At 32.0% G+C, this 22,436-nt stretch overlaps 1 pseudogene; it reads left to right on the forward strand.

Annotated features, from left to right (window-relative positions):
* The first annotated feature begins 2,563 nt into the window (after window positions 1–2,563).
* LOC127546426 (ran-specific GTPase-activating protein-like) lies at window positions 2,564–3,154 on the forward strand (annotated as a pseudogene).
* Window positions 3,155–22,436: the final 19,282 nt, after the last annotated feature.

Below are 22,436 nucleotides of genomic sequence, written 5' to 3' on the forward strand. Positions count from 1 at the left end.
AATTCAACAAGCATATATTAGGACTTTTCTACCTGTGGGGTGCTATGCTACTCATTTACAATTTAAATTTTTTTTTTAATTTGGAAAAATATTTCTTTACAACATTATCCCTTGCACTCACTTCTGTTCCGACTTTTTCCCTCTCTCCCTCCACCCCCTTCCCCAGATGGCAAGCAGTCCTATACATGTTAAATATGTCACAGTTTATCCTAGTAACACTCATTTACAATTTAAGAAAAAAAAATGAGGAATGGTCTCTCCCCCCCAGAAACATATATTCTACTTGCCTGTGGTCAGTGATAGTCCTACTGCACATGGAATTGCTCAAATAATCACTTGTGAATCTTATCTTTTAAATGTAAGGATTTTATTATATGACCTTGATGGATCTTTCCAGATCTAAATCTTTGTTTTCATCTTAATTTTCTTCCAGCATTTAATAACAGTAGTAATAGTAGTAGTGACTGGTGCCTTTTATGTGACAATTTAAACTTTGACAAACACTATAATTATCAGCTCATTAGATTTTTGCAATGACCATCAAAAGTCTGCTGTTATTATTATTAATGTTTTACAAATGAGAAAACTCAGTGTGAGATATTTTTAAAAAGTTATTATTTAATTATCTTGCTACACATAGTCTTTTCTCCCCATTCAATTTATAATTGCATATAATGCTAATATATAAAAGTTTTAGGGAATTAAGATTTACTCTTCTTGCCACCAGAGAGAAATAAAAATAGGTAATTATGGCAAAAACGGCAATTTGGATTTTGATTATATATTTTAAAAGGGTGTCCGAATACTTTCAGTTATCCTCAGATATTATAGGATTTAGTAGATCTACTGGAATTGTTTGCACAAAGGTTAGATAACCACTTCTCCAATATTTTATCAAGCAGATCCATGTTAAGTTTTGGTATGAACAAGACTTTCTCTTATTAACAAGTGTATGTGTAATTCTGTTGCTTTGCCAGAAAGAAGAAACTCAAAGTTGTTGGGGAAAGCTGAAGTCCACTACTGTTAGTCTATCTTCTCTTATTAAAAATGATTTATTCTGCTCCTTAACTCAATTATATCCATATTTTTCTTAAATAAGAAATAAAAACACCCAAAATGCAGTATAGATTATTTTTTCAGATTTGAAGATTCCTGATGTACAATTCCTTATGAGAGTCAAGTCAGTATAATGAATTTCAACAATGTCAATAACCAAAACCACAGTTTTTGCTTAATAAATGCTCATTGACTTATGCTGGAAATGTTGCAGGTAGCATTTGTGTTTTGTACAGAGCTAGATCAAAGAAACTCCAAGTTCTTATTCAACTATGAGATTTAATTTCCATGGCACAGATCTCTCCTTAAACTCTCCCTCTCTTCTCTTGTCTTTTCTTGTTTGTCTTCTCTCTTCTTTTTCCCTTCTCTTTTTTCTCTTTTCTTCAATTCCTCTCTCTTCCTCCCTCCCTTTCAATCTCTCTTCCTCTTTCCCTTTCAATCTCTCTCTGTCTCTCTCCACCTCTCTCTCTCTCTGTCTCTCTCTCTCTCTCTTTCTCCTCTCTCTTTTCTTTTTCCTTTTTACTTTTGAATTTTTTTTTAAACTATTTGTTTCATTAAGTGAAAGTAAGATGTAAAATTTGATTTTTATTTATTTATGCTGAGATGTGAGAATTGATTTTTTTTCTTATTTATGAGCCTCCCTCATTATTAACATTTTGATGGAAACAATTGTTTGGTTTTGTCCCTAAAATACAATTTGACTTATGTTAGGAGAAGTTTCTGAATTTATTTTTAATTACTTCACTGATTATGGGTTTACTTTGTTAAATTACTAAATGATCTGTGTTATTTGAAGATTGGATTCTCATTCTTCACAACTATATAGGATTCTGGGCCTTGAAATCAAAGTAATAAGTACCTCAGTCTATATATGAATCAATCAATCATTTAATTGGTGAACATTGTATTAAGTCCCACTATATGTTAGTTCCTTTGCTAAGCAAAATCAATTAAATTATTCATTTAAATATGATTCAAGGGTTCTAGTTATAAATGAAATTAGAAGACAAAAAGGAGCTACTACTTAATTCAGAAGGAAGGATTATATGTTCCCCTTTGAGAGGGAATAAAGACTTTAAGTTAATTTTATCAGACATCCAAAAGACAGTAAGAAACATGATTTTATTGGGCAATTTGTCACATTCTATTTCAGTACTCGTGAAACTAGTTTGGGGGAAAAACTTATAGAAATAATTATACAGAATATACTATAGAAATATAGACTAACTCATGTTCAATATCTAGTAAAAGAATGAAATTAAAGAATTTCTACAAAGAACTTTATAAGAGCCAAGAAATTAAATCTACTTCATATAAGTATCTGATTATGTGAACAAAAATGTGGGCACAAGGAAGAACTGGAAAATATATTAGAAACCTGTTGAAAGTAAAAAATGCGGGCTGATCTCAGGAAACACAGAGTAAGGATGTGCCAGTTCTGGCTGAGATATAGACTGGCTCAGACCCAACATATTAACATATCATGGTAGCATCGTCTCCTGATCTGATGATGGCTGCCAAGGAAACTCTGGATAAGCATGACACCTCTATAGAAAAGGTAGGTGACTCAAACCCTAAACCATGGTTAGAACCCATAAACTCTCTTTCTGAGCAGTACATTAAGACCCTAGAAGAAGATAAAGAAGAGCTCTTTAAGATGGGAACCAAACAGTTCTGATTTACATGTGAAAATGGACTTGGGAATGGAAAGAGTGAGGGACAGGGGACAAGGAGAAGGGGATTATTCACTTTTTAAAGAGAAGGGACAAAACTCTGAAGATCTGTGCAAATCATCAAATTATGCCATTCACAGAGCTGAAATTCAGTACAAGCAGTGACAGGACCTGGGTCTGGAACACACCTGGTGACTTGGCTGATGAAAGTCTTATGTCTGAAGTGCTGGCCATTTGATTCCTAAATGCAGAAAATACCCAGAATTTTAACACAACATTCACAGAATGCAGGAAAAGAGATAGAAAAGAAAATAAGAGAAGACAAAGAGAGCAGTAAAAAAGTTGTGGAGAAATTCTCAGAAATGTCGGTGAATGAGGAGAAAGAAGGGTGAAGGCTCAAGAGTTTGAGAGCCCCAAGAAGTTAAAGAAGAACTAGGATCTTGACTTGATATTGCAATAAATCATCTCCTGGGACTTGCCTTCTTTCTTTTATTTTCTTTCTTTTCGTTTTTTTATTTTTTCTTTTTGTTTGTGTTTTGTTATGTGCCAGAACTTGAAACAAGGTGATAAGTCAGTGGAATTGATAGAAACAATGGTTATTTAGCATGGTGCTTAATAGTTCTCTAATTCAGTACATGTACTTAGTATTTACTATAGTTCTACAAGATTCACATCTTTGATAAGAGAGCATATAAGTTCAGACAAACTCAGCCAGAATCAGGACTAGGGAAGACAGAGAAGGGGTGGCAGGCTCTCCTCCTTCACTTCTCCACTGAAACCAAGATCTGGAAGGCCTCCAGAAAAACTAGCTAAGCCTCAAGTGAAGGAGACATTAAAGGATTTGACTTTTGGCAGAAATGGCACATGCAACATTCTAAGCTCCTCTCATACCCTCACTAATAATTACCAAATTCAGCCTCAAAAATAGTGCTTGACTGGTAAAATTCATGAATATTTGAAGTATAACAACTTATCAGCTGAAGATAATCTGGAAGATTGCCAGAAAAGGTTTGTCCTGAGCTGCAGGAGCAGGCCAGTGCAAACAGGGAGATAAAAGGAGAGGCTAGCATACTGAATGAACCAGGATGAGGGCGGTCTCCATGGCTGGACTCTACCACAGGTTGAGTGCCTAATTTGGTTGCAAAACAGTAGATCATCAGAGAAATTAAAGCCAAATGTAGAGTGTACTCCAAAAAATGCCAGAATCTAACAGGATATGGCTACATCCAACCAAAACCAGAAGTGAGTGACTGAGCACAGAACACAGCACAGCTGTGCAGCTGCATTGTGCAGCATGGGAATTTTTTTCGGGGGCAGTCACAAATCTTCATGGCAGGGGGGCTAAGACAAGAGCAACCTCTAATCTCCACAGTGGGGAGCTCTGCCTGGGGCAATAGAACTTCCTGAGTGCAGGACTGCACTCCCCAGGTCAGAGACACTTCTGGTGCAGTATGGGGCTCTTCAGGAAGCAACTGCTAATCACCATGGTGGGCTTCTGCCTGGGGCATTGACACTTTAACTGCTCAGCCTCTATCCTGAGGACAGTTGCTAATCCCCACAGCAGGGCTTTTAGCAGGGCATTTCCCCAGCTCACTGTGCTACCCAGGACAGAGACACTTCCAGTTTGGAGCTTTTCCCAGAGCACTTCTGCAGCTTGGCCGCTCTTTGCAGCCTGTTTGCAGGACACTTATTATTCATATACCTATCCCTGCTCTGCAGAGGAAGCTGGTAACCTCCTTGCCCTGAAGGCAGCCCCTAAGGGCTTTAAAAAAATAAGTAAAAATGCCAAACAGACCATCAATAGCTTCTTTACAGAAAGAGAACAAATTTTTAACCCCAAGGAGACTAATAGCAGACAGGATCCAGACAAAATCCCACAAGGCTCTCCTAGAAGAAATTATAAATAATCTTAAAAGAGATCTAGAAGAAAAATGGAGAAAGGAAAAAGAAGCTATGCAAGAGCGTACAGAAAAGGTTTATAACTCACATAAAGAAAAATTTGATAAAGTGGAAAAAGAAAACAACTTCCTGAAAGATGAATTGAAAAAGGTAAAGAACTCCCAGGGAAACAGAATTTGTGAATTGGAAAAGACAAAGAACTCCCTAGAAAGTGAGATTTGTGAATTGGAAAAAGAAAATAACATTAAAAAAAAATTAGTGAAATGGAAAAAATTCCATAGAGCAAAATAACTCATTTAAAAACTCAGTTGGACAAATTACAAAAAGAAGTAAAAAAAAAAAAAACTTAATGAAGAAAATAACTCATTAAAAATCAGAACTGAACAAACAGAAATGATTCATTGAGACATCAAGAATCAGGCAAGCAAAAGCAAAAAAAAATGAAAAATTAGGGAAAAAATGTTAAATATTTACTTGGAAAAACAACAGACCTGGAAAACAGATCTAAGAGAGATAATCTGAGAAATACTGGACGTCCTGAAAATTATGATAAAAAAAAAGACCCTAGATATTATTTTACAGGAAATCATCAAAGAGAACTACCCAGATGTAATACAATCAGAAGGTAAAATAGGTATTGAAAGAATTAATCGAAGACATTCTGGAAAAGAAACTAAAATAATAACTCCAAAAAATATTGTGGCTAAATTTCAGAACTATCAGAGTTTGGAAAAAAATATTACAAGCAGCCAGAATAAAACAATATATTGTTTACAGGAAACACATTTAAAGAAGGCTGATACATATAGAATAAAGGTAAAAAGCTGGAGCAGAATCTATTATGCTTCAGGAAAAGTAAAAAAAAGCAGGGGTAGCCATCCTTATCTCAGATCAAGCAAATGCAAAAATTGATCTAATCAAAAGAGATAAGGAAGGAAACTATATCTTGATAAAGGGTAGCATAGACAATGAAGTAATATCAGTACTAAACATATATGCACCAAGTGGTATAGCATCTGACTTCCTAAAGGAGAAGTTAAGATCATTGCAAGAAGAAATAAAAAGCAAAACTATAATACTGGGAGATCTCAACCTTATACTCTCAGAATTAGATAAATCAAACCACAAAACAAATAATAAAGAAATTAAAGCAGTAAATAGAATATTAGAAAAATCAGGTGTGATAGATTTTGGAGAAAACTGAATGGGCATAGAAAGGTGTATAGTTTCTTCTCAGCAGTTCATGGAACCTATCCAAAAATTGGCCATATATTAGGACATAAAGACCTCAAAATTATGCAGGAAAGCAGAAATAGGAAATGCTTTCTTTTCAGATCACAATGCAATGAAAACTACATTCAACAAAAAGTTAGGTGTAAATAGACCAAAAAGTAATTGGAAACTAAATAATCTCATCTTAAAGAGTGATTGGCTGAAACAGCAAATTATAGACACAATTAATAACTTCACCCAAGATAATGACAGTGATGAGACATCATGCCAAATTTTGTGGGATGCAGCCAAAGCTGTAATAAGGGAAAATTTTGTATCTTTAGAGGCTTACTTGAATAAAATAGAGAAAGAGAAGATCAATGAACTGGGCTTGCAACTTAAAATTTAAAACCTGCAATCAAATACTAAACTTGAAATTCTAAAATGAAAAGGACAAATTAATAATATTGAAAGTAAAAAAAAAAAATTGAATTAATAAATAAAACTAAGAGTTGGTTTTATGAAAAAAAAAAAACAATGAAATAGATAAACCTTTGGTAAATCCATTTAGAAAAAGGAAAGAGGAAAATCAAATTGTTAGTCTTAAAAATGAAAAGGGAGAACTTTCCACTAATGAAGAAGAAATTAGAGCAATAATAAGGAATTCCTTTGCCCCACTTTATGCCAATAAATTTGATAACCTAAGTGAAATGGATGACTACCTCCAAAAATATAGGCTTCCCAGATTAACAGAGGAGGAAGTAAATTGCTTAAATAGTCCCATTTCAGAAAAAGAAATAGAACAATCTATTAATCAACTCCCTAAGAAAAAATCCCCAAGACCACATGGATTTATATGTGAATTCTACCAAAGATTTAAAGAACAATTAATCCCAATGCTATAAAAACTATTTGAAAAAATAGGGAATGAAGGAATCCTACCAAATTCTTTTATGACACAGACATAGTACTTATGCCTAAACAAGGTAGGTTGAAAACAGAGAAGGAAAATTACAGACCAATCTCCCTGATTAATATTGATGATAACATTTTAAATAAAATATTATAAAAAGAATACAGAAAATCATCCCCAGGATAATACACCATGACCAAGTAGGATTTATACCAGGAATGCATAGCTGATTCAATATTAGGAAAACTATTATTATAATTGAACATAACAATAACCAAATTAACAAAAAAACAATGATCATTTCAAAAGATGCAGAAAAAGCATTTGATAAAATCCAACATCCATTCCTGTTAAAAAACACTTGAGAGTATAGGAATAAATGGACATTTCCTTAAAATAATCAGTAGCATCTATTTAAAACCATCAGTAAGCATCATATGTAATGGGGATAAACTGGAATCATTCTCAATAAGATAAAGAGTGAAACAAGGTTGTCCACTACCACCATTACTATTCAATATTGTATTGGAAATGCTAGATTTGGCCATAAGAGTTGAAAAAGAGATTAAAGGAATTAGAGTAGGTAATGAGTAAACAAAATTATCACTCTTTGCTGATGATATGATGGTATACTTAGAGAACTCCAGAGATTCTACTAAAAAGCTGTTAGAAATAATCCAAATCTTTAGCAAAGTTGAAGGATACATACAAGTCATCAGCATTCTTATATATCACTAACAAAATCTAACAATTAGAGTTACAAAGAAAAATTCAATTTAAAGTAACTACTGATAGTATAAAATATTGGGGAATCTATCTGCCAAGGGAAAATCAGGAACTATATGAGCAAAACTACAAAACACTTTCCATACAAATAAAGGCATATCTAACCAATTGGAAAAATATTAAATGTTCTGGGATAGGGTGAGCAAATATAATAAAGATGACAATATTACATAAACTAATCTATTTATTTAGCACTTTTCCAATCAGACTCCCAAAAAACAATTTTAATAACCTAGAAAAAATATCAACAAAGTTCACATAATAAAACAAAAGGTCAAGAATTTCAAGGCAACTAATAAAAAAAAAAAATCAAATGAAGGTGGCTTAGCTGTACCAGATCTAAAATTATATTATGAAGCTGTGGTTACCAAAACTATTTGGTATTGGCTAAGAAATAGACTAGTTGATCATTGAAATAGGTTAGGCTCAAAAGACAAAATAGTCAATAACCCTAATAATCTAGTGTTTGACAAACTCAAAGACCCCAGCTTTTGGGATAAGAATTCACTGTTTGACAAAAACTTCTGGGAAAATAGGAAATTGGTTTGGCAGAAACTAGGCATTGACCCCCACTTAACACTGTACACCAAGATATGGTCAAAATGGGTTCATGACCTAAGCATAAAGAATGATATTATAAATAAATTGGAAGGGCATAGGATAGTTTACCTCTCAGACCTGTGGAAGAGGAAGAAATTTATAACCAAATATGAATTAGAAATCATTATTGATCACAAAATAGAAAATTTTGATTATATCAAATTGAAAAGTTTTTGTACAAACAAAACTAATGCAGACAAGATTAGAAGGGAATCAATAAACTGGGAAAACATTTTTACAATCAAAGGTTCTGATAAAGGCCTCGTTTCCAAAATATATAGAGAATTGACTCTAATTTATAAGAAATCAAGCCATTCTCCAAACTGATAAACTGAAAAACAGACAATTTTCAGAATAAGAAATTGAAACTATTTCTAGCCATATGAAAATATGCTCCAAGTCATTATTAATCAGAGAAATGCAAATTAAGACAACTCTGAGATACCACTACACACCTGTCAGATTGGCTAGAATATCAGGGAAAGATAATGCGGAATATTGGAGGGGATGTGGGAAAACAGGGATATTAATATATTGTTGGTGGAATTGTGAATACATTCAGCCACTCTGGAGAGCAATTTGAAACTATGCTCAAAAAGATATCAAAGTGTGCATACCCTTTGATCCAGCAGTGTTACTACTGGGCTTATATCACAAAGAGATCTTAAAGAAGGGAAAGGGACTTTATGTGCAAGAATATTTTTGGCAGTCCTCTTTGCAGTGGCCAGAAATTGGAAATTGAATGGATGCCCATCAATTGGAGAATGGATGAATAAATTGTGGTATATGAATATTATGGAATATTATTGTTCTGTAACAAATGACCAGCAGGATGATTTCAGAAAGATCTAGAGAGACTTATATGAACTGATGCTGAGTGAAATGAGCAGGACTAGGAGATCCTTATATACTTCAACAACAATACTATATGATGATCAATTCTGATCGATGTGTCTCTCTTCAACAATGAGATGAACCAAATCAGTTCCAATAGAGCAATAATGAATTGAACCAGCTACACCCAGTGAAAGAACTCTGGGAAATGAGTATGAACCACTACATAGAATTCCCAATTTCTCTATTTTTGTCTGCCTGCATTTTTGATTTCCTTCACAGGTTAATCGTACACTATTTCAAGTCTGATTCTTTTTGTGAAGCAAAATAACTGTATGGACATATATACATATATTGTATTTAACATATACTTTGACATATTTAACATGTATTGGTCTACCTGCCATTTGGGGAGAGAGTGGGGGGAAGGAAGGGAAAAATTGGAGCAAAATGTTTTGCAGTTGTTGATACTGAAAAATTACCCATGCATATATTTTGTAAATAAAAAACGATAGTAAAATTAAAAAAAAAAAAGATTTGGACTTTAACCTACTTGTATGGTGATTACTGAATTGAAATGAAGGCTACTCCAGAGATGCCAAGAAAACCTCACCCGAGAAAATTACATTTTAAAGAGAATATTACAGTGTTTTAATGAGAGACTTTATATAAAGAACTGAATTTTACTTTCTGGGGTGTTTTCTCAACTTTTACCCTTTGCAGATGTCTTCAGTGAACTTATTCCCATTCACCTGTGCTGCGCTCATAACATTATTTTCCATTGTGGAAGCACTTATTTAGAGTGTAGCTGAAACATTGAATAAAACAATTAAAAGTTGAAAAAAAGAAAAAGAATGATGATAAAAAAATATATGACTTGAATTTTATTTTTAAAATTTATATTAAAAATATTTATTTTTAAAAAATATTTAAACAGGCTATGGGGAAAAATGTAAAGGACAAGTGACCAACAGAAATGATATTGACACCAACTTTAATAATTTCATACAGAAGTTAAATTACCTAATTTAATTGCTACAACAAAAAGAATAAAAGAGCTTACAAGATACTTTAGGAGTCAATTTATCTACTTGTCTTAAAGATAGAGAGTTGGATTTCAAAGCTCACAGAGTTAGAACATAAACTAATCTGTAAAATCATATTAGAAAAAAGCATAATATGTCATTCTTAATAAACATTTCTCATAAAGTAAAAAGAAATAGTGAAGGGTAAACCTAGTCTAAGGAAAGCTTAACAAAATGTTTATCAAAGCTAATATATATTAATTTAATGAAAGAAGACTAAAAACAAACAAAAACCCTCAATATGTCCAAAAACTGAACTCATTATAATATTTTCTTCAAAAGTCTCTAATCTTTCTATTATTTTTAAGTTACTGCCATCTTCTCAATAACCTGGGATCACAATAAATAAATGTTTCATCATTAAATCTTTACTGTCTTTTACACCTCCAAATCTGATCTGTAATAAAATCATATCATTGTTATCTTCATTATATCCCTGATATATGCTCCCTCTTTTCTCTTCTGACAATCACCCCACTATCTTGGTGTAGTTCCTTCTCTCTTTACATAAAATCTAAAATCTTTCAATAGCCTTCTGATTGGTATACCAATTTCCACAAGACTCCCTCCATTCTATTCTATCCTTCAATTAGCTTTTGAAAATGATCTTGACAAAATATAGTTCAAATCATCCCCCTATTCTCATCCCACCCCCTAATACTCAGTAAATTTCAGTAGCTATCATTCAAATTGTTTAATAAACTACCCATTCATATACACAATTATTATTATTAATTAATGCATTCCATTATCTGTCTCTCTGTCTGGTCTGTGTCTTTGTCTCTGTTTCTCTCTGTCTCTCTGTTTCTCTATGTCTCTCTGTGTCTGTCTGTCTCTCTGTCTGTCTGTCTCTTTGTGTGTGTGTGTGTGTGTATGTGTATGTTTTGCTCTCTCTTCTTTCTCCTTAAAAGTCTGGTTTGCTACTGACTACTTCTTCTTTAATCTATCCTCTGTTCAATCAGTCCCCATGTCCTTCTTTTATTCTTTTTCCTTACTGTTTCTTGCAGGTTAAGACAGATTTCTATGACCAATTGAGTTTGTGTTATTCCCTCTTTGAATCAACATTTATGAGAGTAAAATTCAAAAATTGCCCATTTCCCATCTTCCCATCAATTTTAAAATCTCTGTTGTACCTCTCTTTTAACATAAAATAATTATGCCTATTTTTCTTTTTTTCTCTTAATGTATACCTCTTTTGCACCCTTAATTTAATTTAATCTATTGTATTGTCATAGCAATTTCATATATACCTGTAACTTTTGTGTATGTATGCTTTTAATTATCCGAATAATGATAAAATTCTTAAAAGTTGAATTATCATCTCTCCACTAAAAAAGTGTTTTAATTATCTTTATTCCTTTATGATTTCACTTTCATGTTTAAATTTTTTATTCTTCTCTTGAGTTTCATATTTGAAAGTCACATTTTCTATTCAGCTCTGAATCATTTTATCAGGTAAGATTGAAAGTCCTATATTTCATTTAATATCTATTTTCCCCTGAAGGATTATATTCAGTTTTGTTGGATAGGTTATTCTTGGTTATGATCCTAGATCCTCTGTATTCCAAAATGTCACATTCAAAGCTCACTAACCCTTTCATGTGGTAACTGACAAATCTTTTCTGATCCTAACAATAGTTTCATGAGATTAGAACTATTTGTAACAATTTGCAATATTTTTCCTGGATCTAGGAGCTCTTCAATTTGGCTTTAGTATTTTAAGGAGTTTTTTTCTTATTATCTCTTTCATGAGGTGATATGTGGATTGTTTTATTTTCTGTTTTACTTTCTGATTTTCGGAGAGAAATTTTCCTTGATAATTTCTTGAAAGATGTTATTTAGGCTCTTTTTGAAAAATCACAATTTTTCAAGTAATCCAATGAATCTTAAATTATCTCTCCTTGATTTATTTTCCAGTATTTTATTTTTAATGTGATATTTTACTTTTTCTATTTTGTTTTATTGGTTTTCTTTTTGATATCTTTAGGATTCATCATCTTTCATTTGACCAATTCTAATTTTTAAGGAATTATTTTCTTCAATTATCCTTCAAATCTATTTTTCCATTTGGCCAATTCTATTTTTAAAGTCTTATCTTCTTCATAATTTCTGCATCTTTTTTTTTTAACCAAACTGCTGACTCTTATTTCATTCTCATATTTCCTGCAGTTCTTTGTCTGAACCTGTCTTACTTGATTTTTGAAAATCTTTTTGGAAGTCTTCCAGAAATTACATTACTATTGCAGCTGTCCTTCACTTCCAATCCCCCTCTGCTAGCTGGCTTCCTGTCTGCCCATATTGCTATTGCAATCCTTCTTCACCTCTTCACTTCAATAAAGATTGAAGATTTTTCCCTTAACCTGAATTCCTGACTCTGGCTGATTTTAAATACACAGTCATCACACTTACCTTTGGAAAATCTTTCTTCCTTTTTCCCTTCCTTTCTCCCCTTTTTACCTCACTCCTTTCCTCTCTCCTTCCTTCCTTCCCTTCCTTTCTTTTCCTTTTTTCTTTCTTTCCTTTCTTTAACTCTTTTCTTTCTTTTCCCCTTCCTCCCTCCCTCCCTTCTTTCCTTCCTTCCTCCTTCATTCCCTCCCTCCCTCTCTTCCTTCCTCTCTTCCTTTCTTCCTTTCTTGTTTCCTTCCTTCTTTTCTTCCTTCCTTCCCTTCCTCATGAGAATAGAAGTGAAAAGGTGAAAAGGAAAATGAGGCTAAGAGTAAATAGCTTCTTAAGTTATATAAATAATGAATGATGGAATTAGACCAAGACTTAAGTTTTTTGACCTCCAAATCAAGCATGTTAAACTCACATCAGGAATTAGTGATACCAAAAAAAAAAAAAAAAAATGAAGTGTTTAATCTCAAGAAAAGTTTTTTCTTACTATATTTTTTTCTCATGATGGTTATTTGAATAATTGAAATATGACAGAGAATAGAATGTTGTCTCTGGATTATTATATTTTATAAGAGTATTGATAAAGATCATAACTTTAGAAAATATATAGATGAGTTGATATTTACTTTTTGAAAGATGTCTATCTTACTTGGAACTCAGCAGGTTCCAACAAAGCCTCTTGCACCTTGGTACAACAGGAAGAAAAAAAAAAAAAGAATGGGAAAAGCCATTTACTAATGTACCTGCTATGTGCCAGATGTTATTCTAAGCAGTTTACAAATATTCTCATTTGATCCACACGACATAAAGAAAGCTTAGAATTGCCTAGAGTCATGTGTGAATTTGGGTTGAATTCAAATGCTTTATGAATATGTCCAGCTATCTATCCACTTTGCCGCCTACTCAGTTTTTCTCTGTTTTTCATATATAGTATTCCCATCTTCAGTGCCTTTTATACTAACTATATCCCAATACCTGAATATGTTCTTTCTTCATTACCCCAGACAACCCCCCTCTCTTCTTTTAACATTCCGGTCAAATACCACCTTTGACAAGAAGTCTTTATTGATGCCTACTTACTCATTGCTAATAATAATTGTTCTTCTAAATCACCTTGAATTAAATTACTTCACTTTTTTTATATTTTAACTCAATTTTATATTTTATTTTCTTTATATTTGTTTTCTATACACTTGTATATTTCTGTTATTATTTATATATTTATTATGTCTCCATTTTAATGTAAGTTTCTTTCCATTGGGATTGTTTCACTTGAGTTTTATATCCTGGACCTACAAAATACAGTAGAATTTTCAATATCTCTCAATCAACACACACATTTATTAATTACCGATTATAGGCAAAGTACTTTGCAAGGCACTAGAAATACAAAGAAGTCAACTATCTCTGATGGAAAAATAAAAGCTTATTTAGTTATTGAAAATGGGATGAAGTGAAGAAGATCATGTTATCAGAATTTTTAGTCTAAACTCCTAATTTTACTTAGTAGTTACAAGACCTGATCAAATCACCACATCTTTCTAAGTCTTCATTTACACATTTATTAAGGGGAAAAAAGTATACATTTGCATTACCTCTCAAATTTTTAGAAAAACAAAACAAACAACAAAAAGCAAACAAAAAACAACCTGTAAACTCATAATGTGATAAGCCATTGAAGTTGCTTTAAAATCTTCAAAATGTAAAATGAATGTTTAGCTATAATAATCTTACATCCATAATTAAACATCAAAGTTCTTTATAGATATATCCTGATGCTGGAGAGAAAAATAAGGTACCATAAATATATTTTGTAATGGACTTAAAATGTCCTTTTGTTTACTAGAAACCTTATTTTCATATCATCTTATCCCTTTCCTTTTCCCACATTGTAACAGTGATTCAAAACTGTTTTCTCAAAGAGCAATGCAAAGAACTCCACAAAATCCTCAGAAATGCTCAGGAAACATTTCGTTTGATGACACACATGCCACTAGCTCTACTTTAACATTTAACATTTGAGATACTGTTTGCCAAAATGAAGAGAAATGTTAAGACTCTGGACCAAATGTTTACTAAGCAGATTATTTTTGAGGATCTTCTGTTTGAAAGTTAAAAATTAAAAGTAGAACACTATTGTTGGTCCCCATCCTAACAATGTGAAAACCAGGCTATTCAGTTTGAAGGATGACACTTTTTGAGCCAGGTAATATATCTTTCTTTGCCCCTGCTTCTAATACATTCTCTTTTTTTCAAGAAGAGAAAATAATTACTAATAGCTTTATTGGTCACTGTTTTCTTCACTTCAAGTACACTAAACTCAGGGTTTTTTGTTCCCCAAATCTAGAAATCACAGAAGACCACCTACAGTCTCATAGGATCTTGAAACTATAAATTAAAAGGAATTTTAATTTATGTGCTGCGCCCACCCCCCAAAAAATGATAAGTAGTGGTAAATTTTGTATAGGTGAATCTTTGGAAATTTAAAATCTATCTCAAACAAACAGCATTAATACCATAAACAACCTTTTGTTATACCCTGAAATTAAATGGTTCATGTTAACCAAGAAGGTGCTTATCTTCCCACATTATATATTTAACTAAGGATTATTATTTTCTTTAGACAGGAAGGAAATGTTTCTGGGGAAATTATTTCTCTCTTCTTTTGGACTTGTAAAGCTAGAGAGGAAAGGACATATTGGTTGGGGAGGAACATAATGGGACAGGACTAAGGTGGTAATAATTATAATTTGTCTTTATTGCTCTTTATACCAGAAGCTATCTTTATTGTCTATGGCTTTCATGGACTTATCCCTGTGGATTTAACTAATCGGATCATCAAAATTGAACAGTTTTCTATTTTTCCATTGAACTATAAGAACAAAGGTAAAATTCAATATGATTTAAAGTAAAAAAAAATTCTTTTGAAAGCATACATTGTACAAAAACACAAACCCAGTTTCCAAATAATATCTCCAAATTCTGGTTCTTTACTGCTCTGAAAATCTAGTCCCTCTCTCCTTTCAGGAAGCTAGATTAAAATTTCTGCAATAATAACTATATAACTGTCTTTTAACCTCCCTAGGGCCTGTTTTCTTAATAAACATAATATCTATTTGATTCCATTCCACTAATTTTCTCTTTTGCAAGATGATATTGTTCATAGTCTTCCAACCGAATTCTTTTAGAAAACACATACATAATTACTTTGAACTCATAGCTACCAACTCTCTTCACCTGGCAGGATATTCATATTTTTTTTATTGAATAAACTGATTTTAGGGCTTTTTCTATTTAATTTAATTTTTATTTCAAGTTACAAATTCTTTTTCTCTTTTCCTCTCCCATTCATTGAGAACTCAAAAAATACAAAACTCATTATAATATTAAAGTAATACAAAATAGAAAAAGAAGAGCTTCTCTTTAAGACAACTGATTTACAACAATTAACTTTCTTCATCAAGGTATTACTAATGTTAATTTTCATTATTCTATACTTTTCTCACTTTTGGAAATAATATGAACAGACAATTCTCAGACGAAGAAACTGAAACTATTTATAGACATATGAAAATATGCTCCAAATCATTATTAATCAGAGAAATGCAAATTAAGACAACTCTGCAATACCACTACACACCTGTCAGATTGGCTAGAGTAACAGGGAAAGATAATGTGGAATGTTGGAGGCGATGTGGGAAAACAGGGACACTGATACATTGTTGGTGGAATTGTGAACACATCCAGCCATTCTGGAGAGCAATTTGGAACTATGCTCAAAAAGTTATCAAACTGTGCATATCCTTTGATCCAGCAGTATTTCTACTGGGCTTATACCCCAAAGAGATACTAAAGAAAGGAAAGGGACCTGTATGTGCCAAAATGTTTGTGGCTGCCCTGTTTATAGTGGCTAGAAGCTGGAAAATGAATGGATGCCCATCAATTGAAGAATGATTGAGTAAATTGTGGTATATGAACGTTATGGAATATTATTGTTCTGTAAGAAATGACCAGCAGGATGAATACAGAGAGGACTGGAGAGACTTACATGAACTGATGCTAAGTGAAATGAGCAGAAACAGGAGATCATTATATACCTCAACAACGATACTGTATGAGAATGTATTCTGATGGAACTGGATTTCTTTGACAAAGAGAAGATCTAACTTAGTTTCAATTGATTAAGGATGGACAGAAGCAGCTACACTCAAAGAAAGAATACTTGGAAATGAATGTAAACTGCTTGCATTTCTTTTTCTTCCTGGGTTATTTATACTTTTTGAATACAATTCTCCCTGTGCAACAAGATAACTGTTAGGTTCTGCACACTTATATTGTATCTGGGATATACTGTAAACTATTTAACATATATAGGACTGCTTGCCATCTGGGGGCGGGGGTGGAGGGATGGAGGGGGAAAATCAGAACAGAAGTCAGTGCAAGGGATAATGTTGTAAAAAATTACCCTGGCATGGGTTCTGTCAATAAAAAAGTTATTTAAAAATATTACTTAGTCCCAGTTTACTCAATTTCAAAATGAGGATATATATAGTTCTAACAGAGATGATATGATGACCAAATGAGATAAAATACAAAATATTTCTGAGCTTTACAGAATTGTGTAAATACTGGATAGTGTTATCATTGGTGTCTACTACTTAATCTTAAATTATCATAACACATCCCATATCATAATAAATTTTCATAAACAAATATGTATGGCAATCATTTTTGATGTTTATATAATTAGCCAGTTTCTAAGTTGCTTGACATTGGAGGGCTTTTGTATTACGATCTTCAATAAATAGCAGCTATTTCATAGAATCCATGCAGATATACAACGTTTGGTTACATTTTATAAATGCAAAAACATGAGATGATTATCATCCTTTAATATAGCTTATTGAATTAATATAATATCTGCATATTCCACATGTATTGATATAGGTCTTTGCCATATTCATTGTGTGTTCTGAAAATATTTTTAATTATCTTATTCCTGTTGACAAAAAAGTGCCAGTATTTCTAAAACTTCTTTAAAGAATAATTGACCCTGGAAGTTTCCTTAATATTGTGGTTATCTTTATTTATTTGCTTGTGTTTTTATTTATTTATTTATTTTTATTTGCTTATTTATTTTTCGAGAGGCGATTGGGATCCAAGACTTGCCTAAGGTCACACAGCTAACTTAAGTGTTTGAGCCTAGATTTGAATTCATTCCCTCTTGACTTGAGGGCTGGTACTCTATTATGCCATCTAGCTTCCTTGTGGCGTCTTTGTTAGATTAATTATGAAAACTGTTATGATCCATTTTACAATTTCATGTTTATGCATTAAGATTAAAATCGTATAGAATTAACTGTTTTGTACATGTTCCTCTCATTTACAACTTTTCCTATATCATCAACATTGTTATTATAACTATCTTTTCATTCACATTTCTATAAAATTGCATTCCTTAAAATGTCTTTTCCTTTAAGGATCCTATGAAGCAGATAACGTAAATGTTGTTGTCCCATTGTTCAGATTAGTATTTTGAATCTGAAAGAAGTAGATAACTTGTTCAAGATCATAAAATTCTTGATTCTTCTGACCTTAAAAAATGTTCTCACCTTAAAATTAAAATGTTTTGTATGCATTTGCTGCTAAATATTGTTTTTTTGAATTCTGTATTATGTAAATAAAATGGGATTTTACATAACTGTACTAATGCATAATAATTGTGTTTTCTGTTATTACACTTTTTTCAATGTAAATATTTCAACTTTTTCTAAAGTCAGTGTGAGGTCCACAGGAGGAAGTCTATAGCTTTCATCTTGATTTATAGAGATGATGATAAAAGTTTAGTCTCACAGCTTGCTGCCCATTTCTCTGGTAGATTGCTGCCTACAGCATATGTTCAAAGACAGGTTACCCATAGCTAAATGTGACTTTATTTTAATAAACATAGCCTACAGTAAGAACATATTGAATTTAGGCTAAAATTGTTAAAAAATAAAAAATTCTCAATATACAAGATTGTTTTCCAATTAATTCTGTTTAAATATCTATTGTAGAATCTCTTTTTTTCCTGCCAAAGCCATTCAATTAACAATATTTAGCAGTAAATGAATACAAAACATTTTAATTTAGTCCAAAGGAGAAAAAATGCCATTCATCAGATAATTATGAAATCTTAAATTGACAAATGAATATTAGGATATGTTAGTTATTTTTTTAAACCACTCAGAATTTTATTGATGCATATTTGTTTTCCCATTTTGAAACAAGTCCAAGCAGGCATGCAGCAGTCCCAAAAATAATAGCAAAATTCTCTAAAGTGAAATGAAAACAATTTTAGATAATAAGCTCCTTGAGGTCAGACAGGGCTTTTATTACTAACACTTAGGTCAGTACATTGAACTTTTAATTGTTTGGATATATATTTCAAAGAGATTCTTAAGCTAGGGAATATGCATTAAAATATTTATACTTCTACATAATTAAATTGATCTGTAATACTATATTTTTTAATTCATTTACAAACATAAAAATGAGTTTCATAGGTTTTGTTACCTTGCCAAAAGATGTGTAGAGGGGCATGCTGGTAAATACTTGACAACAGTCCAACTGGGATAATCACATACAGACATATATGAATATATTCATGCACACATAATTATTGTACATGTATATATTTATAGCCATATAGATGTGTGTGTATATATATATATATATATATGTATATATATATATATATATATACACATATCTATGCATATCTATATGTAGCATACTTTTAACTTTAATCCACATTAACTTTTTTCTTCAATACTTTCTTAAGTCCAGACAATCAACAGAACAATAAATCAAGTGTGATTTGTGCCTTTTCTTGATTTCTGGAATATCAATTCTCACAATGAAATTTCAATAACTGCTTCTCAACAGCCAATACAAGCTGTTTGTACCAAGTCCCTGGTACCCTCCTGTCCCCCAAACACATAACAACAACCACAAAAAATGCCATTTAGAGAATTATCTGGAGGAAATTGAAAGTTTAGTGACTTGCCCATGGTTACACCTAAAATTTGTCAGATAGAACTTTAATCTTAGTCTTCCAGTCTCCAAGACCAGCCCACTTTCCATTGAACTACGTTGCTTCTCTCCTCTCTTCTGAGAGAAAAGCTTTGTTCATAATAGATGATTTTCCTGTCCTATGCTGCCTCTATTTATAAGGTTAAGGAGATTGAGAACCATTTTGTAGTAACAGCATTTGTATATATCAAGGTGAATTCTAGTGAGACCTTTAAGAAACATCAAGAAATGAGGAAGTAGATACAATAAGCAGGTTTTTTCAGTAAAAACTTGGAAACAGAAACAATACTGGCCATAGAAAAAAAACCAAAAGGATTAGTTTTCTTCAAGTGGGCATTAGAGATGCCATAATTTTGGCCATATGGAAAGACTTATGTAGGGTCTGGAATGATGATTAGACCATTCCCTTTTTCTCTAACACATAATGAAAAAAATTAAGCATATCAAGTCAACTTCACCAAGACACAATTACTTTATGAAAAGGTGGCCTAAGGGTCAAAATGCCAATTAGGTAACTCTAACTTAAAAGAATTCAAGTATTGCCTCTTAATATATTAATTCACTAACCCAAAGATGGCAGGAAAGAATCCTAATGCTGAAGAAGTTGACCTCCAAGTATCTTAGAATAGGGATTCCAATGGACATAATAGTATTTATTAAGATTTTTATATTATTTTATGGAAAATGGAAACAATATGAGCTGTCTCTGTGAATTTTATACAACTATTATATTGCAACAAGATAACAAATACTCTATTTTCTTGAATATACCAGAGGAATTGAAAAATGTAATTATACAGGCTCTGATTTGGAGAGCAGGAACAGAAATAACCGAGAAAAGCACCCTTAGACTTCTAATGAATTTCAATGGGCAGGACCTCATCAAGAACGTATGCCCAGAGTTCTGTGAAGGGGGAAAAATGCCAAAGCTGTTGGCTCCAAAGCAAAATGCTAATCTGCATATCAATATGCACAACTTAGTATTCTTTGTTCAAACCACTCTAATTCCACTCTGTCATATAATTGGAATAAATGCAATTTACTACAATTGTATTCAAGCCCACTATTTAAGGTGCATCAGGGCTATGATAACACATTTTAACACTCTAACCAGCAATTGAATCAAAGTCTAAATTAGAAGTATTATACATCCCTAGCTTCCCTGGATGGTTGTCTTAGGACTACCCTGGTTATAGAAGGTTCCCTCTAGCTCTTCTATATCTCTTTTCCAATCATTAATTATGGCTTCCTTGGCACACACAAGATTCAATCATTACAAACAAAAAATCTGCCAAACTATTTCTGCCATCTCGATTTGTTGTAAAAGCAAAACAATGAGTTGATTCAGTGGATCTTTCACTTTTCAGGTGACTGTTTTGATATACCCTGTTAGTCAAAATGAGTCAATATTTAGGAAACAGAGAAAGAAGTTATCCTGGAATGGTATGAAGATCATTTGATAGAAAAGATTGCTGACTGTTTTTGATATGAGGTAAAGGGTGAAATAATAAACTATGTTATAACTTTTTTAAAATGGCAAAATGACTTGCTTCTAAATATCTTTGAAATTTAACTGAACCCAACTTTAAAATTTTAAAAATAATTTTTTTAACTAGGAATGAAATATTATTCAGTGGGAGAGAACTAAACATGTGAATGTGAACTTGAAATCATAGAATCTTTAGTTAAATCCCAGTTATTCAATTTAAAACCTATATGAGTTTGGGCAGGCTACATAACATCTTTAGGTATCTTTCCTAAATATGAGGCTTATATTAGATGATGTATATGATTTATTTTAATTCTAAATCCATAATCCTATGAGTCTATAATTCTTGAAAATTTTTCATGGAAAATGACACAGTATAGTGAAAAAATTAGATTTGGAGACAGGACTTTATATTTTGAGTCCTGTCTATACCTAACTATTTATTTGATCTTTAGACATTCAATTAATTTCTCTGAGCCTCAGTTTCTCTTTCTATGAAAAAAAGATTTACTTGAACTATTCACTTTATTGGAGTGTTTCAAGGAAAATATTTTGTATGTTGCAAAGTTCTAGATGTATGCTAATAATAATAATAATAATAAACTAATATTATTATATAATCATTTATTTTATCTTGATTGCTGAATAACACTGTGATTTGCAAAATACCAGAATCAGAATGTGAATACTTAATAAAAAATAAAAATAGAATAAAAATTCATCTTCATGGTCATTATGAACTATTCAATCATTTACTACTCTGTCCTTGTCACTGTATCTAATGTGAGAGAATAATTGTGGTCTGAATAACAACATCTGCCATCCACCATGGTACAAACATATGATTTCAGTATGTTTTTTTTTTCCTCCACTCTCCTATTTTTCTGTTTTGATCACCATATAAGATCAACACAAATAAAAACATGTAGTACGTCTTTGACTTTTTACTCTATCTTAATTTTTTTTTCTTAATTCTTGGAACTAAGTTCCAGATCTTGGTTAATGATCTCTGAAATGGACACAATAACAGTTGAATGAGGTATTGAAAACAGAATTTCATTATCTTTTAAAAAATATTATCAGTCAATATCTAATGGATTTTTAAAACATTGCTTGTTATTTCCATCTAAATTCACTCTAGATCTCTTTCCCTTTTGAAAATATTCTTCCTAGTATTAGGATGAAAATTTTTTTGGGTTAATGAGATAAAACTTAAGACAACTGAAATTAAAAGTTTGCACATTTTCCTGTAATATTCTTCTTTAAAACATAATGTTCTCTGGAATCAGGTTTCTTGGGGGGCTTCTGGAGACAGCCTTCATTTCAGTTCAATAATCACCTCAAATGCAGCCAAGAGTTAAAGTCCAAATCCTTCATTATCTCCTTCAAAGTCTTGTCTCCTTCACTTGGGGCTCGGCTAC

The sequence above is a fragment of the Antechinus flavipes genome, chromosome 2 (genome assembly GCF_016432865.1).
Source record: "Antechinus flavipes isolate AdamAnt ecotype Samford, QLD, Australia chromosome 2, AdamAnt_v2, whole genome shotgun sequence".
Taxonomy (NCBI): domain Eukaryota; kingdom Metazoa; phylum Chordata; class Mammalia; order Dasyuromorphia; family Dasyuridae; genus Antechinus; species Antechinus flavipes.